The sequence below is a fragment of the Lactuca serriola genome, chromosome 2 (assembly GCF_051521515.1).
Source record: "Lactuca serriola cultivar US96UC23 chromosome 2, Lser_US96UC23_V15, whole genome shotgun sequence".
In the NCBI taxonomy this organism is placed as follows: domain Eukaryota; kingdom Viridiplantae; phylum Streptophyta; class Magnoliopsida; order Asterales; family Asteraceae; genus Lactuca; species Lactuca serriola.
In genome coordinates this window covers 44,056,750-44,080,116 of record NC_136409.1, presented here as the reverse complement: position 1 = coordinate 44,080,116, position 23,367 = coordinate 44,056,750, and the positions used below count along the sequence as shown (strand labels likewise).

General features: G+C 42.1%; 1 long non-coding RNA gene across 1 annotated transcript; it reads right to left on the bottom strand.

The window, feature by feature from the left end:
- Window positions 1-5,318: 5,318 nt before the first annotated feature.
- LOC145090294 (uncharacterized) lies at window positions 5,319-6,460 on the bottom strand. The gene is made up of 2 exons (XR_013701479.1): window positions 5,951-6,460; window positions 5,319-5,873 (listed from the first exon to the last, which is right to left on the bottom strand). It is a non-coding gene; the product is annotated as an uncharacterized LOC145090294 (long non-coding RNA).
- Between the last annotated feature and the right edge of the window lie 16,907 nt (window positions 6,461-23,367).

Sequence of the window (23,367 nt, the reverse complement as noted above, 5' to 3'; positions counted from 1 at the left end):
ATATATATATATATATATATATATATATATGTATGTATGGATGTAGTTTAGATTTCTTGTATTGTAAGGAAGTGATAATTGTATATGAATATTTCCCAAGAAAATCCGATATTTTCTTATTTATAATAATGTCGAAGTTCTTGTATCGATAAATAAGTTATTATGTATTGACACAATCGAAGGGTTAATCTTCGAAATGTTAAATTGGTATTGAATCTCTATATGAGCCGTTATAATCATACATGATAATGACTAGGTTGCATGTCTTGACATTTATCCAAATGCCGGTATTTGCTCAAGGTTTTGTCGCCCTAGACTGGCCTAGTCTAGCTGTAGCGAACAACTAAGGCATGGGGGGTCACCCCGTATAAATCTATACACAAACTCTCGCTCTCCCTCCAGGAGACTCTGATTATAATTACAAGCTACGACTGTACACTCAAGGTGCCAACCGGCACGTCTTACTAGATTCTTAACCTTTCGTACCATGTTTAATGATTACGAGTATGTGGTATGTTATCAAATCCAAAGGTACATGTATAAGTATGCGAAGTACAATAGTTATGTAAAGGTACAATTACAATCTACTAAGCATGTGAATTTCAATCCAAGCCTAATTAGCATATGAATGGGTCACAAAGGCCCAATAACATGTATGTGGGTAATTTGGGCCCAATAGGCATGTAAATGGACCACAAAGGCCCAATAAACATGTGACCCATAACTCAGGCCCAAATTAACATGAGAATGGGTCGCAAGGCTCAATGAACATTTCATGGAAACATATTGGTCTCAATATCCACTTGAATGGGTCTTTATGGCCCATTGGCAACGTAAGATGAATATTAGGCCCAATAAAATTATTATCGATGTATTCTATAACACCGTGAATTTCAAAATAATTTTTCACAAAGTATAAAAACATTTCTCATTTAATTTTCATAAAACATCAAGTTTAAAATCCCAATTCACATCATACAAAATCCCAAGATCATATATATATATATATATATATATATATATATATATATATATATATATATATATATCAAAAATCTCATGCGTGTGTACAGATCAAGCCGGCGCCTTCCCACGGTCATCGCTAGTACCTGAAACAACAACACTAACACTGTAAGCACAAAGCTTAGTGAGTTCCCCAAAATACCACACATAACACATATTAGCCACTCGAGGCTATAACTCTATGGGTCCGTGCACCCAAACTCTGTGAACCCTCAGGTTCTAACTCTGTGAACCTTCCGGTTCCAACTCTATAAACATGCACAACATAAATCACATAGAAATAATGCAGTACAACACATCACATACATATTGCATACAAATACTCTGTCATATAACTCTGATTACCTACTCAAGGTAAAGTATAGTGAGAAGACTCACCTCGTGTATCTCGATAACTCGTGAATCCTGGAAATCACTCGCGCTCGATCCTCCGAGCTATAATCCTCCTATAACATCATATGTCTCTAATAAACACTTTTACCACTAAGGTTGACTACCCCTATCAAGTCAACACTGGTCAACTCTGGTCAACGGTCAACGGTCAACTTTGACCGGACTCGGCGAGTGCACTAGAGCGACTCGGCGAGTCTAAGCGTTTTCACCAACTCTCTAGGATTCCCTCTCTGACACGTCGAGTACTCCCATGACTCCACGAGTTCCACCTGACATGAATCGCGGGGCCACCACGACTCAACTCGCTGAGTCTCAAGAACAAATCGGCGAGTTCCAGTTCGACTCAGTCCACCTGTCAACCCTCTCTAACTCTCCCTGACTTACTGAGTTAACCCATAACTCGGCAGGACCACTCGCTGAGTGGTTAAGGACAATCTTCATGCTACTCGCCGAGTCTGTTCTTCAGACTCGGCGAGTCCACGCCATGCATCAACCCAATCTAGCTTCTAAGGTCAGATCCGCTCCATCCACTAATACATCTGGCCCTCCTGAGCTCATTCATCACGTAAAGTTCATGTCTTGGTGCTCATAACACACCCCATGACTCATAAATGGTGTTTTGACCTCAAGCACAAAGACCCCAATCCAAAACCCCCATGGATTCATAAAAAGCTTGGACAAAGGGACACTCTGGACCTCCAAGGGTCCAGATCCAGAACCTAACTCGCTTAAGGGACCAAGGAAGCACTAGATCTAGCCACAAAAGGGCTCAATAAGCCCTAAATCAATATAAACATCAACATAACAGAGAATGGCTCGAAGATAGTACCTCAAATGTGATGTTCTGGACCTCAAATCTTCAGGAAGTGGCTCCTCTTGGTTCCCATTTGGCTATTGCTTCCTTTCCCTTGCTAGATAACACCTCCAAGGTCAATAATGGCTCCTTGACTTACTCCAAACGCTCAAGCTCACTAGGGTTTCACTCAGGGGACTGTTGAGCACAAATGACGGCCATAAGGCCCTTTAAATAGGTCCCAAACCCGAGAAATTAGGGTTTCATTAAACAGCACGGACTCGCCGAGTCCATTCCTTGGACTCGTCGAGTCCAGGCGCGAACCCGCATCCAGAACCGCGATCCTACTCGGCGAGTTTGAGCTCCAACTCGCCGAGTCCCCTCACAAAACACCAAAAATATAGGCATAAAAGATACCTGGAAATCCGGGCTGTTACATATTCCGTCCATTCATATTGTTTCGTTGTTTATTTTAGCTCATGGTTTACCAAATATTATTATAAAAAGTCTCCTTTTTCATAAAACAACATTTTTGGTCAAAAGCCTCAAATTTTCAATTAAGGCCCAAAGTTTTGTAAATATGACACTTTAGTCCATAATTTGTAAAAATTTGCAATTTTGTCCCAAATGTCTAGGAATTCACAGTTTTAGTCCAAAAATATATATTTTGACATTTAAGACCTAGTTTTGCAGAAAAACGCATTTTCAGCCCTTTTTTTGTAAAAATTTACATTTTCGGCCCAATTTTGATAAAAGTTACATTTTAGGTCCAATTTGAAAATAAATGTTATTTTCACCCCTAAATTTGGTTTATTTACATTTATGACTGTAAGATCCAAATAAGGATCTTTACCAGAAATCAAGCAATAAACAATCACAGAATAAGAACAAGATGAAAATAAACCAAGCTTGCACACGATTATATTCAATAAATCGTCAGGTACAACTCGATGGATTGCTCTGTAAACTCTATGGTATCACCAAACACAAAATACCAACTCCTCCACTATTTATACTCGATTAGACCGCAAACTGTGTTTGCGACCGTAAACGGGGTTTATGGCTGTAAACGTGTTTACGACCGTAAACTCTGTTTACGGTCGTGAACACACAAAATGACCAAAAAGAAATAAAAAAACTAATAAACTGTATTATAGACTCATGCCAAAAAAAATACACTGAAAGCCAAGACCAAACCATTAACTGGACTCTTCAATCTCCCCCTTGGTTTGGTGCTAGCTTGGACTCAGTTGTCGACCACCAGTACATCGGACTTTCCCATTGCTCCGTTCCATATTTTCTTCTCTATAATTGCAGCCACCATCGAAGTGTATTCTTTTGCGTCGGGCTTAAAGATATCTTCAGCCACCACAATCTGATGAGCAGCGAGATAATGTATGTCCCGCTTGCCAAATTGAAGCAAATCCCTTTTGTCATACAGACGGATGCACTCTTCCTTAAGCTTGATGACAGCAGCATCTGTGGATTCATTATACACCCAATATTGCATGGATGCGAGAGAACCATCTGAATAATTTTGAAGAACAGGTATGTGCTTAACTTGAGCAGTAGCAGGCCACATCACTGACCGAAGTGGCTGACTTGTTTTGGGATCAATAACCTTTTTGTGGACCTTGACAAAAGACTCCACAGTCTTCATTGACGAAAAGCCCTTGGCCACTTGATCTTCCAAAAAGGATTTGAACTGACTCGCCCTGGGATTGCCTGATGGATTTGAGAAAGGAGCATTGGACAGCTCAATAAGATCAATCTTAGTAAAAGAATGAAAGTCGTGAGCATCTTTCTATAGTTCTTATTGTCGCTCTTTCTCCTCACCATAAACATATTCATGGTGTCATGGAATCCCCACGAGATGATTCCTGGCCTATCGCCATACATATCTCTGAAACGATGCATGCCTAGATCCGTAACGGTGATCTGTGGACTATCCCAGGGTGCCTTATGATCTACGCTCCTTTTGAATAGCAATTGACCTTTGTCAGAAGACTTATCAGTAGACTTGTCTATTTTGGCGTGTTTTAATGCTGCTGCACTTGGAGCTTGATCTGGTTCCCTTTCAAAACGGTCCTCGATGATGGTGATTCTGGTAGGTTGAGGAACAATGGGAACATCTTGGTTGGGAATGTAAATTTGTGGCTCGTCAACGGATGACTTGAATTCATCGCCAAATTTATCTTCCAGCTTTTTCTTCAAATCGTACTAGCTGGTGGTCAACAGGCCAAAATGTGTCTGAATATCTGTAATCTGCTTTGTCTTCAGAACTTTATCCTCATTAAGTTCGGCCACTTGAATACTGAGCTCTATGTTTTCAGTTTGAAGGTCTGCGACTGTAACAATTGACAAATTTGGTCAACTATTGACGATCAGTTACCGTAAGGGTTGCTATAATCTAGAGCAAATGTACGATACGCTAATGTTTATTAAATAAGTTTAAATGGTAATACGATTAATTTCTCAAAATTTATGTATTATGAACTCAAAGAGTTATGATTTTTCATCTGAGTTCATTTTAAACTTTAAACGTTAATTTACAATCGGAAATCAGTGGCATGAAAACCATAGAATTGTACCAGATTGAGCGTGAAACCTGAAAATTTTGACTTCGACATGGTTTCTACTATTCGTAATTCATGTCGAAAAATGGTTTGGAAATCGAATTCGTTGGTTGCGAATCTTAACGATAAAATAGTTCGATATTTCAAAAATCATGTACATTATATACATATATGTGTGAAGAATATATTTTTCAAACAATATGTAGTGGCTAAAGTTTTTATAAAATCCATATTACATATAACAAATAACAAATAGATAATTATGTTAAACACAATGTGTATGTTATGTATCATTCAAAATACACACATAAATACACACACACATATATATATATATATATATATATATATATATATATATATATATATATATATATATATATATATATATATATATATATATATGACTAAGGAGAATATTAATACATATGAAGACTAATAGAAATTCAGCCAAATACATAACTAGATACATATATGTTACCAGTTTTCCCAATCACCAAAACACCTACATGTACAAATAAAAGCCAATAATATGCAATGCAATCTACACCAGATCATTCCCAAAACTTGTTGTACACAAATTTATCATCAAAATCAACTGGAAATCTGAACTAGATCATTACACGTGACTATATCAATGACAATAAACACACACCCTCTCACACATGGGCAATTTAGTGTTGTACCTCCACAATCCTTTAGAGATTTCCAAGTACTTCCAATGTCTCAAGAACTTCTAAATATCTGCTTTTGATCACATGGGAAAGTCACACAATCATTCACAAACTCACTCCTCTCCCTTCTTTCTGTTTCGATGCACAGCCAAGAACACCTCCATTGGAGGTGGTTTTCTTGTGGTTTCCCGGTGAGCTATGGAGCAGCAGCCCCTCCTCCAGTCAAAAAAACTCAAACCCAAACGCCCTTCTTTTCATTCAATTTTGTTGTCGCCATCAAGAAGAAGAACAACCCCAAGGAGAGGTTGTTTTCGAGTGAGTGAACAAGAGGCAACTGCCTCTTCTACTTCACCTGTTTCTCATTGCTTCCATTCTCTGTCAACAATCAACCCAAGCACCCACCGAATTCTTCTTCTTCTTATGCCAAAATCAAAGCCAATCACACACCAGAACCCCAATGATTTCAATCAAAGAAGAGAGAAGAAAGAAACCTGTGATTATCGAGCAAAACCACCGGAGCCCCTTGTCACCACCTTCGTCTATCCCCTGCTCCCTTCTTCGTGTTCCACTGCTGAAGACAATAGATGAATCCAAGAGGAGCTCGCCGGAATTCGGCTGCCCCTCTCCCCTCTCCCCTCCTCACGATCCCACAACCACCACCGAGCCACCCACCTGCTTTCGTTTTTCCTTCTTCTTTGTCCGAACAAGACAATCAGGTGGTGCACTCCAAGGGATCGGCGACTGCTACTGCTTTCGTCCATGCCTCTCCTTCTGACCACATGAAGATTAAACCACAAGGGTCGCCGAAGTTCGGTTCCCCCTTCCTCCTTCCGTTTCACGGTGAATCAGCCACCACTGACACTAACGGCAACACCGCTGCTTCCGTTCACCATCGTCGATTCAGTCAAGCACCGGAGATGCTCCTCCCTCCTGACGACAGATTTGCCAATCACCGGACCAACTTCGTTTCTTTACCTGCTTTCGTTCGTATTTCCTTCCGTTTCCCGATCTGCAAATCATGTTAGTAGGGGAAGAGGTCAAATTTATTCAAACTTTGATTCAAAATAATAAAATTAAACCCTTAACTTTTAGACTTGTACGACTTTGGCCCTTTCCTTGATTTGAATTAATTATTTTAACTCCCATATGAGAATGGGTTACAAATATGGTCCTAAACCTCCAAATTGGGTTTAAAATGTGCACTATTAGCCCCTGCCTTGGAAATAAATTTAGAGATCAGTCCCTAGTTGAATGATTTTAGCAAAATCAATCCTTATAAATTATTTGTGTTGACAAATACCACCCTATACTTAATAATTGATACCAAAACTACCCTTTTGGTTATATTAGGTAATTTAAATATACTCGGTGGTTCGTCTTAAGAACGAGGAACGTCACGTAACAAATTTCACGACAAGAATCACACCTTGAGCCTCGTTCACGCTTCGAATGTGAGTTTTTACGGCCCCTCTTTTACTTTTTAATATTTTGGGGGAGAGTATATGCGTGTCTATTAAAGTTTGATGATTTTCAAGTTTTATATACAAAATAACATCAGACTTTATTATTGGTAAAAAGTTTATGATATAGCAATCTAAAAATGTGATAAATCAACAACAAATCTATTAAGTTAAAATATATTGTTAAAAGATGATATATTTATACTATACGTAAAATATAAATATAGATATTAAGAAAATTCTTAAGATTATAAGTAGATTACTATAATTACACAAGTGAATATTATAAGTCACACGAATGATGATTGTATATGTATAAGTTAAAGTATCTCATAGAAGCACGGAAAGGTATAAAAATGATCAAAATTTATTATTCGCGTATAAAGCGAAAGTACATTGTCATAATTGATGGAATGATTAAATTCATGGAATTATATGATTATTAGCTGAAAATATATATAAGGTTATGTATAAATGAATTGAGAATTTATTAATATATTTTTATATTAATTATAACAACATAACTTCAATATACTAGGTTATTTATTCTTATCGCAATAAATAACATGATCGACTTCAGGAATTAAGAGTCATTATATACGAAATAAACACTTGTCGAGTATTGTATCTAAAGACTGTATCTTTATCCCAAATTAAATGTATTAAAAATATTCTCGCATAATTTATATAAAATATGGGGAATGTAGATTTACGGTCGATCCAAACTTGGATAAATTCAAAAATTAGCTATTATGCTAACACGACATCGAAACCGTATCTAGTATGATAAATTCTTGAAGTTATAAGAATTTCAGTTATCGTTTTCCTAAACGATGAGTAATGTTACATATCCAGTGAATTTAGAATGGATGATATAGGTTTATCATACCTGTTCCAGATAGGTTTATCATAGCTATTCCATATATTCCATATAGGTTCATCATACCTATTCCATGTAGGTTCATCATACCTACTTCGTATATTCCATATAGGTTTATCATACCTATTCCATATAGGTTCATCATACCTATTCTAGAGGTTTATCATACCTATTCTGACTACCAGATCCAATACGTTTTAGTTTCCATTATAAACTATTCCGGGTTTCATCCTCGAGGGAACGACTAACGTCGGGTGTAAGTGTCATATTATTGATCTTATACGGTACGACCGTCCGCCTGAAGTTGCTAGCTATAACTACATCTGACGAGATGAATTTTGGCGCTGACGTTAGCATTATGTAAACATTACCACGTGTTACAACGAGGTGAATGACTTTAGCACGCGCGCCTTATTATGGTGTCGGTGCATTAATAAAGTACAGTGTCACGAGTTCGGTTATGATTTCATTATAAAATCCCAGTTTTGTTTCGTTATCATATAGAACCGATATTGGATTTATACGAGGTTTATGCTCACTCATTCCAGTTGAAAGAAACTATATTCAGTGGGATAGCTTGTGACTCAAAGTGATAAGTGTCAGTACCAAAAATTAAGTCAGATAACACTTAATTAATATCATGACACGGCTCCGACAAGATTTATTAACTTACATAAAATAAGTTATTTATATAAACCATTTGTTTTTATAAGAAAACACAATATTTATGTGGGAGGAGTTTACCCCACCGACTAAGCGTCGGTTTTCAAATTAAGTCAGATAATACTTAATTATTGTCACGACACGATTTTACAAAGTTCATAAATTCAATACTTATGAATTTTTTTATAAAGGATACAAATTCTTGTATAAGGTTTCAAGAGTAAAGTTGGTTATTTTATGTTCTCACAAAGGTTAACATTTCCTATTTTTATATAATTTGATATTCAAAATCTTTATATAATAATACATTTTGATACAATTCTGAATTACTTATATGTATTTTCCAACTTTTGTACATTTGGATTTGAACAAATAATATTTATGAATGAGTCATAACACATTGTTATAACTCAATTATTTTATACTTTTAATAGGAAAGTAAACATTTATAAAAGCTAGTCAACCAGCTAAATGTTATCAAACAATGTTGGGTATAAAAATACTCTGTGTCAAAACCTGTAGAACTCACCAACAATTTTGTTGACGTATTTTAATGCATGTATTCTCAGGTTATTTAGCAGGTCGGAAGTGTTCGCTCAGAAGACTCTCCGTTAGTTATATTATATTTTTATAAACGCTGGATTGTTAGACATGTGTCACGATTTAGCAATAGTCATTGTCAATGTAATTTCTATTTCGGTAATAATAGAAGATTATATTTGTACTGTTCAATGTCTATTTAATAACTGTGATTACTGATTTACGTCGCGCACCTCGGCGTTTCCGCCGGCGGCCGAGGGTGTGACAGCGACCTTGATAACAAGCTCAATATTTCTCTTATCAAGATCAATATTCTTCTGATTCAGTACGTCGATCTGTCTTTGGAGTCCAAGAAGTGAGGGAATCTCTTCTCCTGAGCTGTCACCCGCAATAAAAATTCCTTTGCCGCGTGGGTGGTGTAGAAATTTTTTTCTTCTGCCAGGAGCCTAGCTAGCCTGACCGAGGCAGCATCATCCTCTGTCCTGGGAGGAGAGAAACTTGTTGGGAATGAACAGCCATCAGCTTCATAGAAAGTAGTAGGACCTTCACTGACGGGTTCAGCAGAGACTATGACAGGTGTGGTTGTTGGTGGAGCTGTAATGTAACGCCCCAAAATACGGGCCAAAAATTTCATTTTTAATTAAGTGATTTGCAAAAAACGTTTGTCACAAAATATCATTCGACCATATCATTTAATAAAACATGTCTCGTGTTAGTAAACCAGAATATAAATCATAATAATATTAGATTACAAATCCTAGAATGTCTCATAGTGCGGAAAAACAAGACCGTGTGTGTGATATGCCGCTACCGCGCCAGCTCCTTCCTCTTGGCTGAAGAGGTACCTGAAACAACAACTAAAAACCATAAGCACAAAGCTTAGTGAGTTCCCCCACTGTACCACATACCATATAACCACATATCATACCTATATTGTCAGGCATATCTGGGTGCCCGACCTACCCATTCGGTCCTCTCGGCCGGATATTAGCTAGCATATCTAGGTGCTGAAAGGTAACTCACCTCGAAAGTAGCTGTTGAAAGTCTGCTTGCTAAGCGCCTGACTGCTAAACCGGTAATCCTCCGACTATAAATCATGAACATAGATTAGACACTCATAAATACCCTTAGGTCAAATGACTGACCCTCGCTTGGTCCAAGGTCAACTCCTTGGTCAAAGTCAACTTCCAGTTGACTGGACTTGCCGAGTCATGGCATAGACTCGCCGAGTCCTTCTCCTACTAACCTGGTCCTACTTGACAAGTCTTTCTTGCCACTCACTGAATCACCCTTAACTCACTACTTGGGACGATTGAACCGACTTGCGACCCGACTCGCCGAGTCCAGGAACAACTCGCCGAGTCCCCACGAGCAGATCTCCTGCTCGCTTCCAAATCCTCAACAGAGCATCTTTTTGAGGATTTGGGTTTCTGGGATTATTGCTACACGCTGAATTGCTAATTCCGTGTGCAGATACGAAGGGTTGGACCTTCAACACTTAAACCCCTATCACTCAGTAACAATTCATCTGACTCGCCGAGTTTGAAGAATAACTCGTTGAGTACCAGGAAATCTTCATAGGACTCGCCGAGTTGTTATCCAACTCGCCGAGTCTAAGGCCATCTTCATAGAACTCGCCGAGTTCCACTTTGGGACTCGCCGAGTCCCTTGACCCATTTCCCATATAGACCAAATCTGAGACATGCAACGCTTCAAAACCATAGATCTATGTTCCTAGGGCATGCTTATCACGTAAAGTTGCAAACTTTACGTGCATGCATGGCCCTACAAGCTCCAAAAGTCAAATCGAAGCTTTTTATGAGGTCATACACTCAATGGGGATCTCAATCACTCCGACCACAGAGACTTTATACTTCTAATACGTCCATAATGTCTAGATCTGAAGTCCTTTCGGATCATTAAGCACAAACACAAGGAGTATGGTGTTTTAGGGCTTGAAAACCACCATTTTAGGGACAAAAGGGAATCTAAAGAACTAGTGATCAAGGTAGGGGCTTCTCTACCTGAATGGAAGCCTCTTGCAGTGTAGATTCCGGATCTACCTCCCTTCCTTGCAAACTACAACCTCTTTCTTTTTCTTCTAAGCTCCAAACCTTCTTCAGCTCTCTGGAAGTGTTAGGGACGAAGGAGGCTAAGTTAGAGCGTTTAAATAGGGTGTAAACACCTGTATTAGGGTTTTTTTCCCAAACAGGGTCTACTCGCCGAGTCCGAGAACCGACTCGCCGAGTCGAATGTTCAGTCCCCGCGTCTTATTCCGCTCCTAATCGCCGAGTTGGTCAATCAACTCGCCGAGTCCAAGACAAAAATGCATTATTTTAAAAATATTAATTACAAGGAGTATGTTCTGGGAACCAGGTGCTACAAATCTCCCCCACTTATCTTAGACTTCGTCCTCGAAGTCTGCTGCTCGATCCTGAAACAGCTCAGGGTAGTGCTCCATCATCTCTTCCACCGGCTCCCAAGTCCACTCTGATCCCTTCCGATGCTGCCATTGCACATTCACGAGTTCCACCCTTTTGTTCCTCAGATACTTCGACTTCCTGTGGAGGATTTCCACAGGCCGCTCGATGTAATTCAGGCTGTCATCGACCTGAATATCCTTCAAAGGCACCACTTCCGAGTCGTCCACCAACCACTTCCGCAACTGAGAGACGTGGAAAGTGCTGTAGATATGGCTGAGTTCGGTTGGCAGGTCCAACCTATACGCCACCTTGCCCACCCGAGCTACAACCCTGAATGGCCCGATGTACATTGGGCCTAACTTTCCTCGCTTTTTGAATCGGATGATGCCTTTCCATGGCGACACCTTCAGAAGAACCATATCCCTGACATGGAATTCCAAGTCTGAACGGCGCTTGTCGGCATAACTTTTCTGCCGACTCTGAGCAGTCTAAAGCCTGCTCCGGACCTGCTGAATCTTCTCTGTCGTCTGGAGCACCACTTCAGTGCTTCCCATGACCCTCTGGCCAACCTCTCCCCAACATATCGGGGTCCTGCATCTCCGTCCGTACAACATCTCGAAGGGAGGACGGTCAATACTCGCGTGGTAGTTGTTGGTGTATGAGAACTCAGCTAAAGGAAGATAGGTATCCCAACTACCACTAAAATCTAACACACATTACCGCAACATATCCTCAAGAGTCTGGATGGTCCGCTCACTCTTACCATCCGTATGTGGGTGAAAGGCAGTGCTAAAATGCAGACGAGTGCCCAGCTCATCATGAAAATTCTTCCAAAACCTGGAAGTAAAACGCACATCTCTGTCTGAAACCACTGATACTGGCACCCCGTGCCGCGCCACTATCTCCCTGATATAGATGTCGGCCAACTTCTCGACCGAGATGCTCTCTTGAATCGGGATAAAATGGGCGTTCTTGGTCAATTGATCCACGATGACCCGTATAGAATCCATTCCTCGCGCGGTCCTGGGAAGCTTCGTGATAAAATCAATCGTAATATCTTCCCATTTCCACAACGGGATATCCAACAGTTGCATCTTGCCGTGCGGTCTCTGATGCTTGGCCTTGACCTTCCTGTAGGTCAAGCATCGCTCGACGTACCAATCCACATTCCGCTTCATGCAGGGCCACCAATAGTCCAGAAGAAGATCCATATACATCTTCGTCGCCCCGGGATGAATGGAGAATCGGGATTTGTGCGCCTCCTCCATCAATATCTGACGCATGCCTCCGAGGTATGGCACCCACACCCTGCGGTGTAATGTCAATAATCTCCTACTGTTATAGTCGAAGGAGGAAACCTGACCCACTATGCGCTCACTCTTCCGATGTTCCTCCTTCAGGGCCTCCTGCTGGGCCTCCCGAATCCGCTCCAAAAGCGGAGTCACCACTGTCATCCGCATGCAAATATCCCTGATCGGCGCCGCCTAACGGATAAGCGCATCGGCCACCACATTGGTCTTCCCTGGGTGGTAAAGGATCTCACAATCATAATCCTTCACCACATCAAGCCACCGATGCTGCCTCATGTTCAAGTTCGGCTGATCCATGAGGTACCTCAAACTATTGTGGTCCGTGTAAATGGTACACCGAACCCCGTAGAGGTAATGTCCCAAATCTTGAGGGCGAAGACCACCGCCCCCAACTCTAACTCATGCGTCGGGTAGTTCGCATCATGAGGCTTTAGCTGCCTCGAAGCGTAGGCAATGATGTGCCCTCTCTGCATCAGTACCACACCGAACCCCGAAATGGATGCGTCGCAATATACCACAAAATCCTCTACACCCTCTGGCAGGGCTAAGATTGGCGCCTCGCACAATCTCTGTCTCAGAACCTCAAATGCTACCTGCTGCTCAGGCCCCCATCGAAAGTCCACAGCTTTCTTAGTCAACCGTGTCTGGGGTACGACTATCTTGGAGAAGTCCTGAATGAATCTCCGATAGTAGCCTGCTAAACCCAGGTAACTCCGAATCTCAGATGGAGACTTCGGAACCTCCCATCTCATCACAGCCTCTATCTTGGCCAGGTAAACCAGTATACCGTTCTGGTTGACAAGGTGCCCTAGGAATTGCACCTCGCGCAACCAAAACTCGCACTTGGAGAGCTTGGCATACAAGCTCTCCCTCTTCAGGGTCTCCAAAACCTCTCTCAGATGCTCCTCGTGCTCCTCCTGCGTCTTGGAATAAACCAAGATGTCATCAATAAAAACTATCAAAGACCGATCCAGTATTGGTGAGCCCAAACGGCATCACCACGAACTCATAATGGCCATAACGCGTCCGAAACACGGTCTTCTGCACATCCTCCTCTCTAACCCTCATCTGGTGGTAACCTGAACGCAAATCGATCTTGGAGAACCAAGATGCTCCCTATAACTGGTCAAAGAGGTCATCAATCCTCAGGAGTGGGTAACGGTTCTTCACCGTTACCTTGTTCAGCTCCCGATAATCTATACATATCCGATGCGACCCGTCCTTCTTCTTCACAAACAGAATTGGGGCTCCCCAGGGTGAACTGCTTGGTCTAATGAATCCCTTGTCTAACAGCTCCTACAGCTGCGTAGACAACTCCTGCATCTCGGGAGGAGCCAACCGGTACGGTGCCTTGGCTATCGGAGCCGCACCAGGGACTAGGTCGATCCTGAACTCTACCTGACGCTCCGGAGGTATTCTAGGAAGATCCTCCGGGAACACATCAGCGTAGTCTCGCACCACTGGAACCTCGTTCACCGTCGCCTTACCCGCCTCCCGGGTATCCATAACATACGCGACATATCCCGCGCAACCCTGTTGAAGGTAGCGCCTAGCTCTCGCTGCTGAACATACTGTGGGTCCACGCTGTGGCCTCTCGCCATGGATCACCAACTCTCCCCCACTTGGGGTCCTGATCCGCACCAGCTGTTGTGCGCAATCTAACACCGCCCCATTAGGGCTCAACCAATCCATGCCTATGATCACCTTGTTCCCACGCAACGGAATGGGAACCAAATCCACCAAATAGCGCTCCTCAAACAACCTTAGAATACAATCCCTGAACACTGCTGATGCTCGCACCGATCGATCATCAGCAATCTCTACCTCTAGAGGGCAATCCAAGATGCCCGAAGACTCAGTAAACTTCTTGTTAAGCGCAAGAGAAACAAACGATCGGGTGGCACCCGAGTCAAACAACACCTGAACTGGGATACCGTTCACATGGAACGATCCCGTCACCACATCGAGTGCGGTGCGTGCCTCCTCGGTAGTCAGCTCAAACGCCCGACTCCTCACCACTAGAGCCTCTACCTTGCCCTGCTGGCCATCAGTGATCCGCAGGGTCGCTGGAGCTGGCACCTTTACTGGCGCTGATGCTGCTGTTAACTGGGGGCAACTGGCCTTCTTGTGGCCCCTCTGATTGCAATGGAAACATAGCAACTCTGACGTCTGTATCATAGGTGCAAGGGCGGTCCAATCCCTGCTGAATTTTCTGCAGCGGCCCCGCCCCAGTTGGCCTTTCGGCCCTGCATCTGGTCCCTTGGGCTTCTTCCCCGAAGCCCCCATAACATGCCCCTCTTCCGCCTTCCTCTTCCGGATGTGCTCCAGATCTATCTCCCTCTCCCTGGCCCTGGCAATCATAGAGTCCAGGGTAGGGCAAGCTGAAAAACTGACATGCTCCCGAATATCAGCTCGTCGCATGTCATGATAGCGGGTCCTCCTCATATCCTCATCACCCGCGTAGTGGGGCACTAACGACGCCCACTCCCAGAACTTGGCAGTGATCTCCGCCATAGTCTCCGACTTCTCCCTCATATCTAAAAACTCACTGGCCAGCTGCTGAAGCTCGACAGCCGGCGCAAACTCTACCCTGAACCTGGTCACAAAGTCCGACCAGGTCATAGCCTCAACAGCCGAGGCTCCCAACGATTCACCGACGGACTCCCACCAATCTCTAGCTCGGTCTCTCAAACATCCTGATGCAAATCTCACCTTCAACCCCTAGGGGCAGAAGCTAGTCAACTATGCAGAATCAATGTCCGCAATCCATCGCCTGTCAGCTATGGGGTCCTTCGCCCCGTGAAAATTCAGCGCACCACTGCCCCTGAAGTCCTTAAAGGATAGTGTGTGAGGTCCTGACTGGCCAGATGCCATATCACTCCTGAATGACCTGAGGTGGTCCTCCATCAGCTGGACTATCCCATCCTTGATCGACCCGAAAATGATGGGGGTCGACTCAAGGATGCCCCTGGTGATCTCTGACGCGATGAACTCGCGTAGCCTCTCATCTACTGGCTCGGATCCTGATCCCGAACCCGATCCCTCTCCAGAACTGCCACCCGTTGGCCTCTGACGTAGTACCACCATTTTGCAGTACATACAGGCAACCATTAGTGATACTTATACCTCTAAAGGGATCACATATGTTTCAAGTTCCATGGTCTTGTGTCGGCCTTCCTTAGTCCGGCTACGGATCCTCTGCTTTCAGTAGTACGGGCCCATACTACCTTCCACATGTATCCGTACCTTCTTTAAGGACTGCCTCGACTCCACCAGATCCCTTTCACTACTACTAATCACTGATATTCCCATTCTAGGCTTGCCCTAGGGAAAATCTTTGACTCCACCCAAACCGGTCCTCAGCTGCTGAAGGCTTCCTTGTAATGCCAATTAGCCATTACCTGAATACCATCACATGTGATGAGGCTCAGATAATCCTTCGAGTAACATACTAGTCCCTACAATGGTTAGACTCAAACAAGAGCTACACAAGAGGGCCAAATCCAGCACTATGAGATTATTCAACCCTAATCATATGTGACGTGACGTATTCACCTAATGACTAACTCCCATCACTCAGAGTTCTACTAAGCACAAAGCAAGCAACATTCGGACGCAGGAAAACTACTCAAGCAAATATGTACTCATTGTGAGAAGCTGAACTAGTATATAATGCTACGCTCATACTACCAGGCATAACCTAAATAGGCTGTCCTACTACTGTCTACTCATTACTAGCATGCAATTCTCATAAGCTGAAGCACATAAAGCAGGCACATAAGGCATCACTCCTAGATCCTTAGTACTATTCTAGCATGTTGTTCTACTGAAACTGTTAAACATAACATAAACTTGTATGTGTACTTTGGGGAATACTTACTTGAGCTTGGCCGGTCGCGCACATCACACACTTTGTTCTTACTTAAAACTCTTTACTTAACCCTTTATAAAACTTTTTCTTTTTTGAAATTCCTTAATCAATCGATTTAAGTTCAGACACCCCCGAAGGTGTGTCCGAATCCCTCAAACCAGGGCTCTGATACCAAGTTGTAACGCCACAAAATACGGGCCAAAAATTTCATTTTTAATTAAGTGATTTGCAAAACGTTTGTAACAAAACATCATTCGACCATATCATTAAATAAAACATGTCTCGTGTCTGTAAACCACAACGTAAATCATAATAATATCAGAGTACAAATCCCAGAATGTCTCATAGTGCGGAAAAAAGGAGCGTGTGTGTGATATGCCACTACCGCGCCAGCTCCTTCCCCTTGGCTGAAGAGGTACCCGAAACAACAACTAAAAACCGTAAGCACGAAGCTTAGTGAGTTCCCCCACTATACCACATACCATATAACCAGATATCTTACATATATTGTCAGGCATATCTGGGTGCCCGACCTACCCCTTCGGTCCTCTCGATTGGATATTAGCTAGCATATCTGGGTGCTGGCCTCCCCTTCGGTCCTCTCGACCGGATACTAACTAGCATATTTGGGTGCTGGTCTCCCCTCCGGTCCTCTCGACTGGATGTTGGGGACTATTTCACCCCCTACTACTACCATATAACACATATCACATAATCTATCTAGCATGGGTGGGCATGACTGCCCCTTCGGCCCTATCGACCGGTAAACCGGGGACTATCTTCCCTACTGTCACTAGCATATAGCATCATATCATACTAGCACATAAACGTAACATAGGTGGTAGCAACCCTAGATGAATATCACAGATACAATCATCTAATCATACAACTCCTACTAGTGGGACGACATTGTGGCCATAGACCCACTGCTACTGGAAGGTAACTTACCTCGAAAGTAGCTGCTGAAAGTCTGCTTGCTGAGCGCCTGACTGCTGAACCGGTAATCCTACGGCTATAAATCATGAACATAGATTAGACACTCATAAATACCCTTAGGTCAAATGACTGACCCTCCCTCGGTCCAAGGTCAACTCCTTGGTCAAAGTCAACTTCCAGTTGACTGGACTCGCTGAGTCAAGGCATAGACTCGCCGAGTCCTTCTCCTACTAACCCGATCCTACTTGACAAGTCCTTCTTGCCACTCACTGAGTCACCCTTAACTCACTACTTTGGACGACTGAACCGACTCGCGACCCGAATCGCTGAGTCCAGGAACTACTCGCCAAGTCCCCACGAGCAGATCTCCTGCTCGCTTCCAAATCCTCACCAGAGCATCTTTTTGAGGATTTGGGTTTCTGGAACTATTGCTACACGCTAAATTGCTAATTCCGCGTGCAGATATGAAGGGTTGGACCTTCAACACTTAAACCCCACTCACTCAGTAACAATTCATCTGACTCGATGAGTTTGAAGAATAGCTTGTTGAGTACCAGGCAATCTTCATAGGACTCGCCGAGTTGTTCATCCAACTCGCTGAGTCTAAGGCCATCTTCATAGAACTCGCTGAGTTCCACTTTGGGATTCGACGAGTCCCTTGACCCATTTCCCATATAGACCAAATCTGAGACATGAAACCCTTCAAAACCATAGATCTATGTTCCTAGGGCATGCTTATCACGTAAAGTTGCAAACTTTACGTGCATGCATGGCCCTACAAGCTCCAAAAGGCAAATCAAAGGTTGTTATGAGGTCATACACTCAATGGGGACCTTAATCACTCCGACCACAGAGACTTTATACTTCTAATACGTCCATAATGTCTAGATCTGAAGTCCTTTCGGATCATTAAGCACGAACACAAGGAGTATGGTGTTTTAGGGCTTGAAAACCACCATTTTAGGGACAAAAGGGAATCTAATGAACTGGTGATCAAGGTAGGGGCTTTTCTACCTGAATGGAAGCCTCTTGCAGTGTAGATTCCGGATCTACCTCCCCTCCTTGCACACTACAACCTCTTTCTTCTTCTTCTAAGCTCCAAACCTTCTTCACAACGCCAAAATCACTCTCAAGAACAAAATGGGGGCTAGGGTTTCGCTCTTTAGCTCTCTAGAAGTGTTAGGGACAAAGGAGGCCAAGTTGGAGCGTTTAAATAAGGTGCAAACACCCGAATTAGGGTTTTAACCCAAACACGGTCTACTCGCCGAGTCCGAGAACCGACTCGCCGAGTCTAAAGTTTAGTCACCGCGTCTTATCCCGCTCCTACTCGGTGAGTTGGTCCATCAACTCACCGAGTCCAAGACAAAAATGCATTATTTTAAAAATGTTAATTACAATGAGTGCGTACCGGGAACCAGGTGCTACATGTAACACTTTGAGTTGCCAGTCCATGGACGAGTCTGCGTCTTTTACTTGGAGGAGGAGAGGCTTGAGTAGTGGTGTGATCACTTTCCACTGGTTCAGATGTAGGTAAGACAACATCAAGGGGAGGAGTCCCTGATACTGTCACCATAGGAGTTTCTATTTCTGCCGATGGATTGGTAGGAGTAGGCGTGGCTTCAAGAACATCGTCTTTTTCCCTTGTCTCTGTTGCCGGATGAGCAACTTCATCGACATTATCTAGCAACTTGTCAAGGCGTTCTCTGGTCATGAAATCTTCATTGCTACCGAAGTTTAAGGGAATTTCATCATTATCGAATCCTGTGAGGTCGAGATCTTCATACAATTCAGTTTCAGCCCCCGACCCCTCATTGTAATCCCCTTGAACCTTTACTGACTGCAATTCGTGTTCCTCAGCGAGTTGGGCATTTGCAGCTGCAGTTTCATCGGCATCATGATTTGAAATGGTGATGACATCATCAAAAACAACCCTTTCAGAGGAAGTGGGCTCAGATGATGCTTTATCAGATGTTCCATGAGACTCGAAAGATTCATCAAGCTCAGCAAATTTCCCGAACTTCACCAAGGGATGTAATCCTTGAAAAACAACCTTGCCCTTCCGATTTTGTTTAATAAGACCAACAATGTGAGGTCCCAAGGATTTTATATCCAGCTTGTCACCATCCTTGGTCATCTCTGGAAATTGATCGTCGATGAATGTTTGAATAAACCTCGGATATAACAAGAATGCATCTCTGGTTCCCCGGGTCATGGCATTTATATTCACCAAGAACTCATCAAGAATAAAATTTGAGAAGTTGAATTTAATGCCAACAGCCAAAGAGACAATCACCCTTTGTGTTCCTGAGAGAGATTTCATCAGCTCCTGATCTCCTGCCTGAGATGCAGCTCACGAACACGTGTGCCAGGAATCTCCAGTAAGGAGGCAAGAGCTTTTTCACTGTGGGAGGGTAGGTACCCTCATATCCCATCTTCTCAAGAATCCGTTGTACACCATCAAAGTATCTTTGATGTACTGCTCTGTGATTTTGATCTTGCAACCTTTAACCACAGCTTCAATCGACATTTCTCCATTGACTTTTGACATCTTAGCCGTCTGCCAGAACTCCCAGACAATGTTCTGATAAATGATGGGATTCACTGTGATGGCACAAGACAAGCAGCACTCTCTCAGTCTGTAGATCATTGATTTGAATTCTGCATGAGCAACCAGAGGATCATCCAAGACAATTGCCAGGTTGTGCATGTCTGCAAACTTAAGATTCATCATTGATCTGCACTAAACAGGTCAAGTAAGAAAACAAAGTATTTAACAATTTAAAGCTTTAACTTTTCTTAATTAAACAATTTTATTTTGGCCTTTAAAAAATATTTTGACTACAAAAGATTAGAGTTTACGGTCGTAAGGCCAAACCGAGTTTACGGTCGTAAGGCCAATCCGAGTTTACGGTCGTAAGGCCAAACCGAGTTTACGGTTCTTGAATATCCCCAAACCGTAAACCCCTCAAGAACAGTAAACGCCGACGAACTTTTAAACTCAGATTACTCCTCCAGTTTTGGTCGAATCGATGAACAGAAAGCATATTCCCAGTTGGTTTTGGCGTACCTTCGTAGTGAACTAGTTGATTTCGCAAATAAAGACTCTAAAAAATTTCCAAGGAGAGAGTAGAGGGAGGAGGCTTGCGGCTGTAAAAGGGAGAAATGGGAGAGAAAAGGGTTTACAGCAGTAAACTCTTCCTTTTATACTCCCTTAACTTTTACCTGTCTCCCACACGGTTAAAATCTCAGTCCTAATCCCGATTAAAATTTTAAAAATAAAAATTAAATTAAATTAAAATAGAAATAAACTAATTTCTAAAAATTTAAGGATTAAAAAAATTAAATCTTTAACAATTATAAAAATAAAAATAAAAATAAAATAAAATAAAAATAAAAATAAAAATAAACTCAAAAATAAAATAAAAAGAAATTCAAATTTTGAACAAGCATAGACAAAATTTATCTCAACATTACTGACAGGCTCTTGTGATACTAGGATCAAAGTTGTTAGACAGCCTTAATCCACTTGTCGGTACCATTCATCTTCACGTCTTTGTCTGGTCGTTCATCGGTATTGTGGTCCACTTAAACACGAAAAATTATGACATATTTAGGACATGCTATTAGTTACAAGAGAAAGTGATCCTAAGTTCCTAGATGCAATATCTTAATGACCATTCAGCTGACGACGACCAGGGATATTGTTGTCCACCTAAATTGAGCAGCGAGATCTATAGACAATCTTTGAATGTTCAATTTTAATTGTACTGGAACATGTTTCCTGCTTCTTGATATGCCCCAGTAATCAAGGACTTCAAGAGTACTCCTTACATCAGGTGAGCAGACAATCATTAAGAGAGAAGATAGATTTAGATTATTATCAATTATAGTTTTGAGGGATTGAGAAGTAGAAGGCTGCATATGCTGTGTACCAGGTCGGATTGTTAATCACACAAAGGAGACAACATATGGCTAACAGAGAAGAAGAATTTCATAGATATAATATCCAGAGAAATGGATTTGCGCATGTTGTAGTCCAGGTCGGATCTCTTCCAATCACGTAAAGGAGGCAACATATGACTATCAGACAGAAGGAGAGAGAAAACAATTTTCTACAGACCTAATTCATCGGAATTTACCAGTCGCCCCATCAATACCGGAATTAAGGATAGAATCCGCACATCAAGGAAAAGTTAAACCACGGTTCCAGATACGGGTTCATTTAATGTGACGAGTAGATTCCCATATATATCTCCCTGCTCAACCTATCCAAGCATCATATTGTCAGACTAAACGGATCTAACTAGGTGAAGATTTGTCAAGTCTATGAATTCCTTAAGTTCAACTCTGCCTAGTCATGTCCATTTAGAATCTTTCGTGCCTACCGACGCATCAAACCCAGAGCATAGACCCTTCAACTTTGGCTACGTTAAGCAGACTCAGATTGCCTGTTATCACTTGATAATATCACTTCCCAGCCCTTCATCAACAAGCAAAACTTTATGCCACAATCTTTTTGATTTTTCTGAATTTTTTGTTTTTGGATTTTTGAATGTTTTCTGAAAAAAATAAAATAGAAGCAGAAATTTTTTGGATTTTTTTTTAATTTTTGTTTGGTTTTGTTTATTTCTCCCCCTAAATTTGTGCATGGGAGAGAATGAAATGACGAAAATGCTCAAATTTAAACTAACCTAATTAATAACAAAAAATTAATCCTCAAAACGAATCATTTTCAAAAATCCCACAAGCACATCGAATCGAGCTTTGTTAAACGGCTTAGTGAACAAATCCGCCACATTATTGGCAGTGGGAACCTGTTCTAGCCGGATGAGCGAACGCTCATAACAATCTCTGATAAAGTGAATTTTGATGTCAATGTGCTTGGTTTTGGAATGTTGGACCGGATTTTTAGTGATTTGAATAGCAGCCTCATTATCACAGTGAATTGGGGTTTCTAGATAATTCAAACCGTAGTCCAACAGCTAATGTTGGATCCAGATAACTTGAGAACAACAAGCTGATGCAGCAACGTATTCCGCTTCTACTATTGAGGTAGAGACAGTATGCTGTTTCTTGCACTGCCACGACACCAACCTATCGCCAAGGAATTGGCACCCTCCTGATGTGGATTTCCAGTCAAGCTCACAGCCTCCATAATTACTGTCAGCAAAAGCATATAAATCGAATTCAGAATTCTTCAGATACCAAAGACCCAATTTTGGGCTGCCTTTGATATACCGGAAAATCCTTTTGACAGCAATAAGATGTGAAAGTTTAGGATTAGCCTGATAGCGAGCGCATTGACACACTGCGAACATGATGTCGGGACGGCTTGCAATGAGATACATCAGGGAACCGATCATCGATCTATAGTGAGTTTGATCTACGGATTCACCATCAATATCTGGATTCAGCAAGGGACTTTCAGCCATTGGTGTCGATGCAGGCTTTGCGTCTTCAATCCCGAACATCTTAAGAATATCCTCCACATACTTAGCTTGATGTAGTAGGATTCCGGCTGAACTTTGTTTGACTTGAAGCCCCAGAAACATGGTTATTTCACCTAGAGAACTCATCTCGAATCGCTTCTTCATCATGCCTTCAAACTCTTTGCAAAGCTTTGGACAGGTAGACCCGAAGATAATGTCATCAACATAGATCTGAACTAGTATCTGATCATTACCCACATGCTTGATGAATAAAGTTTGAACAATAGTACCGCGAGAGTATCCATGCTCAAGCATGTGCTTTGTTAGAGTCGCATACCATGCTCGAGGAGCTTGATGTAACCCATACAACGCCTTGTCCAACTTGTAGACATGATT